This window comes from Oncorhynchus tshawytscha, linkage group LG26 (assembly GCF_018296145.1).
Source record: "Oncorhynchus tshawytscha isolate Ot180627B linkage group LG26, Otsh_v2.0, whole genome shotgun sequence".
Taxonomy (NCBI): Eukaryota; Metazoa; Chordata; class Actinopteri; order Salmoniformes; family Salmonidae; genus Oncorhynchus; species Oncorhynchus tshawytscha.
The window spans coordinates 29,922,682-29,925,166 of record NC_056454.1 but is presented as its reverse complement, the minus strand read 5'-3'; the positions used below and the strand labels follow the sequence as shown (position 1 = coordinate 29,925,166).

At 43.2% G+C, this 2,485-nt stretch overlaps 1 pseudogene; it reads right to left on the bottom strand.

Annotated features, from left to right (window-relative positions):
- Positions 1–390: 390 nt before the first annotated feature.
- LOC112224847 lies at positions 391–2,182 on the bottom strand (annotated as a pseudogene).
- Between the last annotated feature and the right edge of the window lie 303 nt (positions 2,183–2,485).

The following is a 2,485-nucleotide window of genomic DNA, read 5'->3' as shown; positions in this document are numbered from 1 at the left end:
ATTAGTTAAATAAAGTCCACCTGTGTGCAATCTAAGTGTAACATGATTGAAGTATATATACACCTGTTCTGAAAGGCCCCAGAGTCTGCAGCACCACGGAGCTCTCCAAACAGGTCAGGGACAAAGTTGTGGAGAAGTACAGATCAGGGTTGGGTTATAAAAAAATATCAAAAACTTTGAACATCCCATGGAGCCCCATTAATTCCATTATTAAAAAATGGAAAGAATATGGCACCACAACAAACCTGCCAAGAGAGGGCCGCCCACCAAAACTCACAGACCAGGCAAAGGGGGCATTAAATCAGAGGCAAAAAAAAAGACCAAAGATAACCCTGAAGGAGCTGCAAAGGTCCACAGCGGAGATTGGAGTATCTGTCCGTAAGCCGTACACTCCACAAAGCTGGACTAGAAACAATTCGGTTGGCCGTCCTCACGGAAGTCCAGCAGACCAACCATACCATCTGGGTTCATACACCGGTAAAGAACTAGGAGGGAGAGTGAGTGTAAGTGGATGAAGACATTTGGTCATTGTAACTCCACACGTTACTTCTTGTTAAGATATTTGATCAAGGTTTAAGATAAATGATTGAATAATTCTACTCAAACTTAACCATTAGGGATTAGAGGTTATGTAGCATGAACAAGGAGAAATTCAAAATAATAAACACTGCTCCAACTAGGTTGGAGTGGGGAAGAGAGGAATGCATGTGTGTGTGTCTAAAATAAGCAAAGAGGGTCCTTAACCTATGTTTGAACCGACCCGGCTATAACTCTGTGGAGATAGAATAAGACAGCGAGAGCCCCTCCAGGTTTTCCGTATCTGGGGGGGGACCGGAACTGTCTGCTAAGTGGTAATAAACTGTGGTGAGACTTCAGGAGATAATCTAGATATATTGTGTGTCATGTATGTGCGCTAGGGAGTTGGAATGAACTTTTGACGCTGCTTTGTCCTGGTTGGAGAGGGACATTTTAAAACCTATGACGTCATATGTAATATATAAACTGATGTACATGGTACTATGATCAGCTCTCTCGAGAATAAATGCTATTGGCTAATTTTGGTAGATTGGTCTCTGTCCATTATGCAAATAAGGATCTTACAAATTCTTAGAAACAGACAGTGATTTAAATTGGTTAATGAACACATAGGAATTGTTATAACCCTTTCACACTTCTCCAACTTAAAAAAAAAAAACATTTTTTAAGCAAGCTCATAACTGTTGAATTTCGTAGGCCTGGAACTCCATTCCTCCAAAGGTGTCATCACAGCTTGACTGAGCACACATCGTTGTGATGTGAGGAATGTATGTGTAGCTGAATTTGCTGTAGGCAGTAGTAGATGTATAGCTGTAACTAGTGGTTACCTGGTAGTTCTTCATGTTGCCCATGATCTTCTTGATCTCCTCCTGAGCTCCAGCCATGAAGGGCTTCACTCTGTCTGGGTTGTTCTCCTCCAGCTTAGCCTTGATCCTGCACACACCCCCCCACACACCTTCAACTGCTTTTCATTTCAAATAAGGACATTTTCATCTACATAAGTACAGTCACAGTTGTGAGGGGCATACAGGGAGACTGATGGGTTTTGCCTGTATCAGTACTAGCACACACAACACATGCGCAGACACCCGTCACTAAAACACTCACGCCTTCATGTAGTCCTTGATGTAGCCCTTGTATGAGTCCTTGGTGAAGGATGTCTCCTGCAGTTTGTGGTTGAGGACAATGTCCACTCCACTAACTGTGCTGGACTCGCAGCCGTCATCCTGCACCTCCGCCGACGCATTTGCCCCCAACAGACAGTCATCGATATTCTCTGTTCTACTAACCATCTGAGGGGAGGAGGGGGAATATCAGAAGAAGGAGAGTGAGTGCTGAATCACTCAGTGGTTGGGTCCCATTACTGTCAAACATCTTATTCTATTTCAGGACCATCTTATAGGACTTGTCTATGTAAAGTCAGGCATAATGCAAAACTACGAGTTGAGATGATACCCAAGTCAATAAGTGGTTCCAAATCCTAATACACCTCACCACCACAACTCAGAGAGCTTATACCTGCAGTGGAGACGCACCTTTCCCTCAACTTCCAATAACATCCCATTTGGTGATTCTTTGATCTTGTAAATGTCAGAGAATATTTCATCCCCTGCAATAAAACAGAATGAATAGAAACCACATTAATAGCTCAGTCACAAGGTTACATTGTTGTCAGGTAGTTTGCCTTAGGCCTTCTACAGACTTCCCCAGGCCAGGTCCTGCTGCTGCCGGCTAACATAGCTGAGCTTGCCCACTAATCCTATTTGTTAGACGGCTGACAGACATGCTAGCAAGCACTGCTATGTTTACAAAGCTAATATAACTGGATTAGAAGCACAGCTTTAAGCTAATATAGTATGCATGCAAATGCAAACCATTGAGTGATTGATAGCGTTTGCTGTTAGTTGACGGTCTTTTGTCAGCTGTCAAATCTGTCAGCGCGCGCATG